The 12262-nt window shown below is 43.5% G+C and overlaps 1 protein-coding gene across 2 annotated transcripts in view; it reads right to left on the bottom strand.

Annotated features, from left to right (window-relative positions):
• The window catches only part of LOC125458153 (synaptopodin), a 92105-nt gene extending 80347 nt beyond the window's left edge, over nucleotides 1-11758 (bottom strand). Inside the window, exon 1 of one of the 2 annotated variants that reach the window (XM_048543087.2) lies at nucleotides 11651-11758. The gene's annotated coding sequence lies outside the window, so the exon portion shown is untranslated. Of the gene's footprint in view, nucleotides 1-6905; nucleotides 6978-11650 lie in introns of those variants that run through there. The other variant, XM_059650556.1, reaches the window with a different exon arrangement.
• Nucleotides 11759-12262: the final 504 nt, after the last annotated feature.

Consider the following 12262-nt stretch of genomic DNA (forward strand, 5'->3'; position numbering starts at 1 on the left):
AATCTGCTTGATTTTACCACATCTACAAATATTCAATCATTAAACCACAGGTTCTCAGTAGCAGCAGTGTGTACCATCTTCAAGAAACACTCACACAGCCCTTTAGTGCATTCCAAACCCACAACCACTTCCATCTAGAAGAACAAGGGCAGCTGATACATGGGAACACCAGTTCCTGCAAGTTCCCCTTCAAGCTACTCACCGTCCAGACTTGGAAATATGCCACCGTTCCTTCACTGTCACTGGGTCAGAATCTTGGCATTTGCTTTTGAAGGGCATTGTGGGTCAAATGACAGCAAATGGTCTCATACTGTCATAGCTTCATACAGCACAGACAGACCCTTCAGTCCAACTCATCCACCCCAACCAGACATCCAAATCTGACCTAGTCCCATTTTCCAGCATTTGGCCCATATCCCTGTACACACTTTCTATTCCCATCCAAATGCCTTTTAAATGCTGTAATTGTACCAGCCTCCACCACCTCCTCTGGCAGCCCCTTCCCTACACACACTCTCTGTGTGAGAAAGTTACCCCTCAGTCCTTTATAAGTCTTTCCCCTCCCACCTTAAACCCATGGCCTCTAGTTTTGGACTCCCCCAGTGGTTCAAGAAGACAGTTCATCATCACCTTCTCAAGGGCAACAAATTTTGGCTCAGCCAGTGACACCCACATCCCATTAAGGAATTTTTAAAAAAATCCCACAAGTAAGCATGATGGGATTTGGACTCATGTCTCTAGAGCATTAGGCAGGGCTTTGGAATGACTAGTCCAGTGACATTAAAACTTTGCCACCATTCATCCCAGTTTGATGCTGACTTTTCACCCTTCTATAGGAAGGATGTTATGAAATTTGAAAGGGTTCAGAAAGGAGTTACAAAGATGCTGTTGGGGTTGGAGGGTTTGAGCTCATAGGGAGGGCCTGAATAGGCTGGAGCTGTCTTCCCTGGCACATCAGAGATTAAACCTTACAGAGGTTTATAAAATCATCAGGGGCATGGATTGGGTGAATAGTAAAGGTCTTTTCCCTGGGGTGGGGGAGTCCAAAACTAGATGGCATTGGTTTAAGGTAAGAAGGGAAAGATTTGAAAAGGACCTGTTAGGCAACTTTTTCACACAGAGGGTGGTACTGCGTGTATGGAATGATCTGCCAGAGGAAGTGGTGGAGGCTGGTACAATTACAGCATTAAAAAGGCATCTTGATGGCTATATGAATAGGAAAGGTTTAGGGGGGTATGGACCAAATGCTGCCAAATGAGACAAGATTAATTTGGGCTATCAGGTCAGCATGGACAAGTAGGAGCGAAGGGTCTGTTTCTGTGCTGTACAGCTCTATGACTGTGTCAGTCAGTTAGAGGAATTGGATAGAAAATTGGTCCCCAGAGGTTCTGTGGTATTTTGTGCATTCTGATGACAAGCTACATGGTCATAAGAGGGGTTATGATGATGTAGAAAGGAAGACTGATTCTGCAAATGGATATAAACTCTCCAAACTGCAAGTGTTCTCATTTACACTCTCCCGGCAGCTAAAGTGCTCTATTAATGGCATACTACAGGAGACCAATGTGGAGCTTTATTAGTTATAAAAAATCTCTTTAACCTATTAACTACTAAATAAAGCACTGAGACAGAATTATTTCACATGAAAAGAGTCAGACATATGGAATGTATTAGCAGAATAGGTTGTTGCAGTAACAGTGCAAACGAGGTCAGACAACAACTAAAATCAGCTTCTGGAGAAAGGGAAGGGCTTGGCTTATCTGAGTTCCTCATACCCACCTCTCAATCTCCTCCTCCACTTCTCTGACCAACATAACAGGAAATGATGAATGAGGGAGAATTGGTGGGAATTGATTTCACCCGTGTTAAGACTTACAGCTTTCCGTAACTTTGAGACATCCTAACACGCATTAAATCCAATCAGGTGCTTTCAAAGCTAAGTCACTGGTGGAATGCAGGAAGCTCAGCACTGATTTTGCGTGCAGCAAATGGCCCACAATTGAGCTAACTGCTTTATAGTGATATGAGGATACCTGGTAAAATCCCCTGCTTTTCTACAAATGGGAGTTTTTAAAAATTCCTTCATGAGATATGGGCTTCACTTGTTGGGCCATCGCATGTTGCTCATCCCTCATTACCCTTGAAATATCTATCTTAGATTTTAGATTAGGGAGATACAGTGGCCTAGTGCTAATATCTCTGGACTGTTAAACTAGAGACCCTAGTAATGTTCTGGGGACCTGGATTTGAATCCCGGTATGGCAATAAAATTCATTAAAAATCTGAATTTGGGAACCTAATTGCTGGTTGTCAGGAAAATCCCATCTGGTTCATTAATGTCCTTTAGGAAAGGAAACTGCCATCCACACCTGGTCTGCCGAACATATGACTCCAGACCCACAACAACATGGTTGACTCTGATGTGCCCTCTGGGCAATTAGGGATGGGCAATAAATGCTGTCTAGTCATGTGTGAATGAACAAAGGACCTCAGTTTCTGTCCATCTATCCTACCAACTCTGCTCAAGATCCTAAAATCCTGGGTTTTCTATATTGCAGGGAAAAGTCTAGTTTGTCTCAGCTCGTTGCATGAATGAATCTTTGGAAGCTTAGAAACATTCTGATAAGTGTCTGCTTCATTTTTGTACAGCTAATATAGTAACTGCTGCCTGTTTGCCTTTTTCAATTTGCAATCAAGGATCTTTATCCTGTTGAGGTTCATACCAAATTCCTTTGTCATAAGGTAAGTAACTGTAAAGCTGTTAAGGTCTGGGAATCAACAGTACTCAAGGAAGGTGTCCACTCATGGGAATATTGAGCTGATGGTGAGGAAATCAACAAGAGTGAAATCCCAAGAGAACTCACCCTCACCAATCTGCTTCTTAGCAATACTATCCATGACAGTAAAGAGGGAGAGAACATTACACAGACCTTGTGGAGATAAAATCCCATCTTTACTAAGAGGAGACCTTCAATGTGCTGTGTGGAATTAAGGAATGCATTCAGAACTGATGTGGCAGCTCAAGACTGGGACTACGTGTTCCGCAACAAGCTGTCCCTTGATATGTCTGCATACCTCCTACTCTCTCACTACCAGGTCACCAACTCCGTTAAAATCAGGCACCACCTTTAATGAAGCTACACCACAGGGCCACTTGCATGCCAAACGTTGGAATCAACATAGAATTGATGGACTAAGTAACTATGAAACCAATGGACCAATCAAGCCCTGCAGATGTTCCCTCATTCAGTCATGAATGGTAATGGGCAATTAAACAGTTGTCTGGGTAAGAAGCTCCACAGATAACCCCATTGTCAATGAGGTGGAGCCCAGCACATCAAAGCGAAAGGCAAGCCTGAATATTGTAAAAGCTATGGGTCTTGATAACATTCTGGCAACAGTACTGAAGTAGTGTGCTCCAGAGCTTGCCCTGAATGAGGGAACACCTGCAGGGCTTGATTGGTCCGTTGGTTTCATAGTTCCAGTAGATCAGTATAGGACATTTTCCTCATTGTCAGGTAGATACTGGTGTTGTACACAAAAAGCAGGACAAATTCAACCCAGAAACTACTGCTGCATTAGTCTACTCTCAATCATCAGTAAAGTGATGGAAGCAGTCATCGACAGTGTTCTCCAATGGTACCTACAGAGAACTAACTTGCTGGCTGATTCTCAGGCCTGCCAGTCCTTGACCTCATTACAGCTGGAAAAGAGGGAAAGGGGTTTGGGAATGATCTGCAGCTTAGATGAGTTGAGGCACAGCCCCAATGATGTCATTTATCAAGCGCAGTAGGATATATAGTCAGTCAGTCTGAGGTCAGTCAGAGCAGCAATAGGACTTTCCTTTCACAGAAACTTAAATTATTTAAGACGCTTTTCATTGGAGTAAGGGAACACCACAGATAGATATATAACAGAAGTTAAGGCTTGTGTTCTTTGTACACATGGTGCTGTGTTACTCACAGTCAGTGAATGCGATACTGAGGCAATGCACATCATTGGGAACACAATGACAGGGGCACAATGAAAGGACAGGACTTTGCCCCAACTGCACATGTCGGTAAATGGCATCTTGAAGAGGCAGATTGGTTTAGAGTTTTACAATATAATGCAACCCATTTTGCCCGATAGGTCCATACAAACTATGGGGATGGGCTGTGGGTGGAAGTAAAACTAAAGGAAGTCCTGATCACCACCAGTAAATCTGTAAACAATCACCCGATGAGTGGCAGAAACTTCTGTAAAGACTTGCAATCACATTATAGAAAGGATGTGAACATACGGGAGACAGTGCTGAAGTGATTGACAAGAATGGTTCCAGGAGTGAGAAACTTCAACTGTGGGGATAGATGAAAGAAGCTGGGGCTGTTGTCCTGGAGCAAAGAAGGCTGAGAGGAGATCTGATTGAGGTTTTCAAAATCATGAGTTCGTAGGAAGACACAGTTTCAGCCCATGAAAGGAACAGTAGGGCATGGATTTAAGGTGACGTGCAAACGAAGCGAGGGCGGAGTGAGAAAGAAATTTTTCCTTGGTAATTAGTTAGGGATCGCTGCCTGGAAATGTGATGGAGGCAGGTTTGGTTAAGGCATTCAAGACAGCATTGGATGGCCTTGTTGAACACTGATGGCATGCAGGTATATGGGGAAAGGGCACTCGATATAGAACTGGATTAGATAACAGAGCTGTTGCAAGCATGACGAGCTGAATAGCCTTCTTCCACACCATGTGTGATTCTGTTAGTTTATTGACATGCTGCAGCCTATGTCATGGCCCGTTTCCTCTTCGGGCCCTTGTCTGGAAGCATAGGAATGTAGGAACTGAAATAGGCCATTCAGCCCATTAAATCTGCCCTGCCCTAATCATCTCCTCAACCCCACTATACCCACATCCTTTGATGTCAGTTGTAGCCAGAAACTTCTCGATTTCTTTCTTGAACCTGGTCAATTTTTGAGCTTCTGCAGCCCTCTGGAGCAGTTAATTCCTGGGATTCACCTCCCTCTGAGTGAAGACGCTCCTCATCATTTCAGTCTTAAATGGCCTGCCCCTTAGCCTAAGCTAATGTCCCCTGGAGTTAGAGTCACCAGTCTGTAAAAATGCAATACAAGCCTTTTGTAAATAGCATTATTTTAAAGTACCCAACCCTTTTTCAAATTACTTCACATCTTCATCCTAGTCTCTGTAATGCCCTGCATCCTGACTAACTCACTGAACTCTTCCAACTCTGGCCTCACGTGTGTCCTGGGTTTGCATTGCTCTGCCATAACTCGTTGTTCCTTCAAATGCTTGGACCCCAAGTTCTAAAATTCTATCTTTAAACCCCCTGTCTCTCAACTTCCTTCTTCTCCTTCAAGATTTTCTTTTGAAGCTACCTCTCTGTCCTCGTTTCTGGTCGCTTACATTAATGTCTCCTCTGGTGCCTCAGTGCCAGAGTTCTGCTTGATAACACTCCTGCGGTGTGCTTTGGGAGCATTCACAAAGTCAAAGATGCTACATAAGTGCAAGTTGTTGTTGTGTTAATTTGAATACCCTAAATTGTGGGTGCCCATGATCTTTAGTTCTTTTCATCAGCTCATGTGAATGTCTAAATCTGCGATTTGCAGAATTGTTACGGTGCAGAAAGATGCCATTCGGCCCATTGTGTCTGCACTGTTCCTCTTGACATTTGGTCTTGGTGCCAAACTCCAGCCTTTTCCCTGTGACTGTGTACATTGTTCCTACAGATCCCAAAGAAGGGTTCGGACCTGAAATGTAGACTTCCCTGCTCCTCGGATGCTGTCTTTCCAGCTCCACACTTATTAACTGTAGGTGTGTACTTGTGGCACAAAGGCAGTGCCCCGCCCTCTGGGCCAGAAGATCCAGGTTCAAGTATAACTAGTTTCATCAGGTTGATTAAAAATAACTTTTGTTTGTTGTGAGTTCTGGCTGTTGCTAGCTACACCAGCATTTATTGCCTCTCCCTAACCTCCCAGAGGGCAAAGAAAGAGGTTCTATATAGTTGTCATGAGGATCTGGGTACCATATTCTTATTTATTAAGCTAGTCACGTGCAAATTCAGCATTGAGCAAACCAAGTGAGAGCGAGGAATGCGTAGCTCAAACACTGCTTTAGTAGGATCATAGAATCTCAAGAGTGTGGGAACAGGCCATCCAGCCCATAATACTCACCTGAAGGTCATCCCACCCAGACCCATACCCCTACCCAATAAACATGCATTTCCTATGGCTAACCCACATAACCTGCACATCCCTGGACACTATGGAACAACTTAGCATGGCCACTCCATCCTAACCTACACAGTGGGAGGAACTGGGAGCACCCGGAGAAAATCCGCACAAATATGGCAAGAATGTGCAAACTCCCACAAAGAGTTGTCTGAGGGTGGAATCAAACTTGGGCCCCTGTCGCTGTGAGGCAGCAGTGCTAATCACTGAGCCATTGTGCCACACTCCTCGAAGTGGGTTCCAGCCTGTAGCTCACTGGCACCAGCATTGGGGAAAGTGGGGTCTGTTTCACTTGGGCAGTTTACACCTGAAACCTTCTGGAGCTGGTGTTCTGGTGAACGAAATAGGGTGGGTAGATATCAAATTAGGAGAGGTGATGTCAATCAAAGAGCAGAGTTAAGGTTAGAGAAAAAAGTATCAATGTGGGAAATGATAAATTAGCCATTGTCATGGTTTATCGGGGAGGTAATGGCCTAGTGGTATTATTACTGGACTGTTAACACAGAGACCCAGATAATGTTCTGGGGACCTGGGTTCGAATCCACCATGGCAGATGGTAGAATGTGAATTCAATAAAATATCTGGAATTAAGAATCTAATGATGATTATGAATCTATTGTCGATTGTTGGAAGAACCCGCCTGGTTCACAAATGCCCTTGAGGGAAGGAAACTGCCATCCTTACCTGGTCTGGCTTACATGTGACTCCAGACGCACAGCAATGTGGTTAACTCCAAACTGCCCTCTGGGCAATTAGTGTTGGGCAATAAATGCTGTGTAGCCAGCAATGTCCTCATCCTGTGAATAAATTTTTAAAAATTTATAGCGGAGCATTTAGAAAGCAGTGGCAGGATTAGACAGAGTGAAGCATGGATTTATGAAGGGGACACCATGCTTGACAAATCTGTTGGAATTCTATGAAGATGTAACTAGTAGAGTTAACAAGGGGGAGCCAATCGATGTAGTATATTTGGACATCTGGAAAGGATTTGACAAAGTCCCACATAAGACATTAATGTGCAAGATTAAAGCATGTGCGATTGGGGGAAGTGAGATGGATAGCAAACTGGCAGAGAAGAAACAAAGAGTAGGAATTGATGAGCCCTTTTCAAATTGGCAGGCAGTAACAAGTGGGGTGTTGCAGTGATCGGTGCTGGGGCCCCAGCCATTCACAATATATATTCATGATTTGGATGAGGGAACAAAATGTAACATCTCCAAGTTTGCAGATGATGCCAGTATGGGTGGGAGGGTGAACTGTGATCCTTCAGCATGATCTGGACAGGTTGAGTGAGTTAGCAAATCAATGGCAGATGCTGTGTAATTTGGATAAATGTGAGGTTATTCACTTTGGAAGCAAAAACAAGAAGGCAGATTACTACCTGAATGGCAGTAAATTGGGAGAGGGGAGTGTGCAGTGGGATCTGGGTGTCCTCGTGCATGCAGGTGCAGCAGGAGGTAAAGAAGGTAATTGGTATGTTGCCCTTCACTGTGAGAGGCTTCGAGTACAGGAGCAGGGATGTGTTGTTGCAGTTATACAGGGCCTTGCTGAGACCACACAGCGAGGGTTTACCAGGCTGATTCCAGTGATGGCGGGTCCGGTGTATGAGGAGAGATTGATTGGGTCAGGATTGTTTTCGCTGGGGTTCAGGTGAATGAGGGGGATCTCAGAGAGACTTATAAAATTCTAACGGAACTGGACAGGGTAGATGCAGCGAGGATGTTCCCGATGGTGCGTGTGTTCAGAACCAGGGGTTACAGTGTGACGATTTGGGTTAGACCACTTAGGATGGAGATGAGGAGATATTTTTTCACCCAAAGAGTGGTGAGCCTGTGGAATTCATTACCACAGGAAGTAGTTGATGCCAAAATATTGAATGTATTCAAGAGGCAATTAGATACAGCACTTGGGGAGAATGGGAGCAAAGGTTTTGTGGAGAAAGCAGGATTAAGCTATTGAGTTGGACGATCAACCATGCTCGTGGTGAATGGTGGAGCATGCCCGAAGGGCTGAATGGCCTCCTCCTGCTCCTATCTTCTATATTTCATGATTTAACAACATGCAGAGATATCAAGTGAAAATCTAACAATAAATCAACAGATAATTCTAAATATTTCAAAAATAAAACAAGGACTAAACTAAATGCTGTGGTGCATGAATGCAGGAGGTATTTGAAATGAAACAGACGAATTGATTGGGCGAATTAAAATAGAAAAGTACAAGCTGATTGTCACAACAGAGACATGGCTGCAGGATGATTGAAACTGGAAATTGAATGGTGTGGGGTACATGGCATTTAGGAAGGGCAAGAAGGTAAGAAAAGGACAGAGAGTGGCTGTTTTAATTAATGACATGCACTGGCCCTACAGAGAGGGTCAATGTTCAGGAAATCAGGATGTAGAAACAGTTTGGATAGAAATGAAAAAGGATAATGTCAAGAATCATTTGCCAGAGTTGTGTAGAGACCACGCATTGATAATCATATGGTGCAATGGAGTATAAAGGAAGAAATAGTTGCAGCATGTTAGAGAGGTATGGTGTTAATCATGGGGGATTTTACACAACATGTGGACTGAAAAATCAGGTGGGTAAGGGTAGCATATATGAAGAGTTCATTTAATCTTTAGGGAATACTTTCTTAGAACAACACATTCTGGAGGCAACCAGGAACCGATCAAAGAATTTCTGAAGAAGAGATATTGGTCTCGAAACATTAGCTCATTTGCTGTATCTACAGATGCTGCCAGACTGCTGAGTTTCTCTAGCAATCTCTGGTTTTATCTTAGATGCCCAGCAACTGCAGTTTTTTTGCCTTTATTCAGGGAGAAAGCAATACGGGGGCCATTGGCTAGTAGCAGTGTTTCAGATAAAGGTGGTATTAAAAGGAAATGAAAGCAAAGCTGGCTAAAGTGATCAGGCAAATCCCTGGCTAGAAATTCAACAATAGGTGCCTAAAAGGATATTTCTGAATGCGCAATGGATTATCTCTCCAATGAGAAATAAGCATTCCAAAGCAAGGACCCACTACTTAGTACTTAATGAAAAAACATTTTAAAATGTATCAAATTTGGCCCATATTTGAGACCTCGGAGTCCATTTACAGAGACCCCAGCTGATGTCAAGCAGCAACTGGAGGAGCAATGGAGGAGGAACAAGGAGAGGAGAGAAAGATGAACACTATTGCAGTAAAATCTTGCATTATATTCAGTGTTTCAGGATGCCACCAGAGTGTGGTGACACTTTGCATTTAATGTGCGAGAAATCACTTTTCGTTTTATTTTTACATACCTGTGACAATAAATCTAAATCTAAATCTAAAACTAAAGAAAAAGCATTTAATTACACAAAGAAGGGTGGCATATTTGAAGGTTGGATGACATATTAACATGATTAAAAGACTAATGCGGAAAAATTAAAGTTTGAGAGAAATATAAAAACAGATAGTCAGAGTTTCTATTGATATTTAAAATAGTTAACAAAGTGAGAGTTGGTTCTTAAGCAAGTGAATCTGCAGAGTTAACAATGGGAAATAAAAAATTGACAGATGAATTGGACAGGAAGGGTCACTGGACTTGAATCAATAACTCTGATTTTTTTTCACAGGTGCTGCCAGACCTGCTGAGCTTTTCATCACAGTACAGGATACAAATAACAACCAGAAATTGTTGCAAATTATGAGATGAAAGGGAGGGAGGAACTCAAGAAAATTACAATTGTTAGGGAAGTGATGGAAGTGATTCTCTGAATCAGGTTCCAATCCAGGAATGTTCAGAATGACCTCAGTCATGAGTATAAACCCAGACTTGTTGAGACAATGACGCATGCAGATCGGGACTAATGCAGCCATCAAATGCAGCAAGAAGAGAGTTCATCACCACCTTCTCAAGGGCAATTAAGGGTAGTGTTTCAAATGCTGGTTAAGCCAGCCATGCAATGAAGAAGTTAAACTCACCACTACCTAATCACGAACACTTTAGTGATGAAGCCTTGGCCCAATCTGGAGGAGTTAATTCATTATCAAAGGACACTCTTTGTTGTCAGGTTGGGTGGGAAGTGGGGGTTGGGGATTTGTGTGTAGGCTGGCTATTTATCTTTATTAGAAGCTCAAGGCTCAATCAGCCTGGATCCCCAATCTTTCAGAGATAATGGGAACTGCAGATGCTGGAGAATCCAAGATAATAAAGTGTGAATCTGGATGAACACAGCAGGCCCAGCAGCATCTCAGGACCACAAAAGCTGACGTTTCGGGCCTGGACCCTTCATCATTTTAAGGGTCTAGGCCCGAAACATCAGCTTTTGTGCTCCTGAGATGCTGCTTGGCCTGCTGTGTTCATCCAGATTCACACATTATTACCCCCAATCTTTCAGATTGTTGACACATGTCAGGGACCGTGAGTGTTGGAGGGAATGCTGTGTTTTGTACCGTGAGGGTGCTTTGCTTTGACACAGCAAATGTTTTCTGTTTCGGTACAAAGCAGGCAGATTCCAACACAATCCCTCCCGGACAGGGGCAATAAAACCACAGCTTTGTGCAGGGGTTATGTCCAAGGCAGGGGTTTTGCATGAGTTTGGCTGTATTCGTGGGGCAGCTGCGTCACAATGTACAGTCACCCTCATGAGTCATTCCAGGCCACCTTGACAGATGATGCCAGCTAATTGGCTCTCTTCACACACCAAAGGCAAAAGTAAACACAATTTCCAGCACTGGAGCTGTTTCACAACATTTTATGTACATATACACAAAAAATTCAGGTGCTAATAGAGAACAGGAGCAGTGTTTAAATCATCTCGCTTCTTTCCCGGGAACCATTTATGTGTTAAGCTAATTGCAGTGCAGGGAACAATTTCAAGCACTCATTTCAAATACCCAACCAATAACCCCTTCTGCCACAGGAACAGGCAGTGGCCATTCATTCCCAGGAACCGGTTCTGTCATTCAGTTCGATCATGGTTGGATCTTCCTGCCGTGGCTCAAAAGACTACACCTAGCAAAGGTCTTGCCATTCTCAAATCTCAACATTTTTTATTCAACGCATCCTCTCCCAATCTCTTAGCCTCAACAGTATTTGAGTGAGACTCTTGAACCAAAATATCCTGAGCTCCAATAAATACCATTTGTATTCAGAAGCTGACTGTCCTACAACAAGACAATATCACCTTGCAGGAGAGGAGATTGACTAACAAAGTCTTGCTCCCACACAGTAACATCCTTCCCCACCCGCTGTACTTTGTTTCTGTGGATCTCTGGCCTTCGTAGTATCTTTCTCTCATTTGCTTTCAAGCACAAACTCCTGTCACCTATTCTCCACCAGGCAACTTTCTCATGTGCGTTCTGCTCTGCTTTCCTTGCTATGTTTTTATCTGCCTCTCTCACCACCCACTTTTCCTACCATTGCAAAGATAAAGAAAAGAGCCTTGTGGATCCTTACCTGTGGCTTGAACTGTCTTGATGCTGCAATGACCAGAGCTCAGGGAACAGGAAAGTGTGTGTGTGTGTGTGTGTGTGTGTGTGGTGTGTGTGTGTGTGTGTGTGTGTGTGTGTGTGGTGTGTGTGTGTGTGTGTGTGTGTGTGGTGTGTGTGTGTGTGTGTGTGTGTGTGTGTGTGTGTGTGTGTGTGTGTGTGTGTGTGTCTGTATGTGTGTCTGTGTGTGTGTGTCTGTGTGTATGTGTCTGTGTCTGTGTGTGTGTCTGTGTGTGTCTGTGTGTGTGTGTGAGAAAGAGAGAGAGCAAGAGAGAGTTGTGACTTTCCCGTCCTCTCAGAGTTAAAGAGGATCTTATTCACAATTCTCTGTACCTCACTGTACTGTGGTTTCTCTTACACAGGCAGGGAGGAGACAGAATGGGGAGGGGAAGACAAGGGAGGTGGATTTGAAACTCAACTGAAACACTATTTCTTTTGTTGACCCACATAAGCTGGACTCGTACTGCAGGAAAAAAAATCAAACTGGTTACAGCTGCTGTGCAGTTGTAAAGCAGTTATTGCCATTTTTTTTCTCCACATATTTATTCATCAAAAATCAAGCTACCTCAGACTTCTTAGA

Source organism: Stegostoma tigrinum, chromosome 13, assembly GCF_030684315.1.
Source record: "Stegostoma tigrinum isolate sSteTig4 chromosome 13, sSteTig4.hap1, whole genome shotgun sequence".
Classification (NCBI taxonomy): domain Eukaryota; kingdom Metazoa; phylum Chordata; class Chondrichthyes; order Orectolobiformes; family Stegostomatidae; genus Stegostoma; species Stegostoma tigrinum.